Below are 314 nucleotides of genomic sequence, written 5' to 3' on the forward strand. Positions count from 1 at the left end.
TCTTAGTTGTACGTATGAACTGTACTTCATGTACACCTTGTATGCATTTCTGAGAAAATGGAAACCATGATCTCTACCATAATTCACATTGTAGGATATGTGCGTAGGAAAGGACATTTGCATTTTCAGCAGAATATACAGATTTTTTTTTTTTTATTCAGATTATGAAGAATTCTTGATCACTTGTTCCTAAGAATCTAATGGGCTGGCTACTTCATGTTATATGATAAATGGAAACAACTACTACGTCTTTTTTATTCGGTCACATAGTCTTTATAATTGGATTAACAGGGAAAAAAATGGTAGGAATGAGC

This window comes from Penaeus monodon, chromosome 15, assembly GCF_015228065.2.
Source record: "Penaeus monodon isolate SGIC_2016 chromosome 15, NSTDA_Pmon_1, whole genome shotgun sequence".
Taxonomy (NCBI): Eukaryota; Metazoa; Arthropoda; class Malacostraca; order Decapoda; family Penaeidae; genus Penaeus; species Penaeus monodon.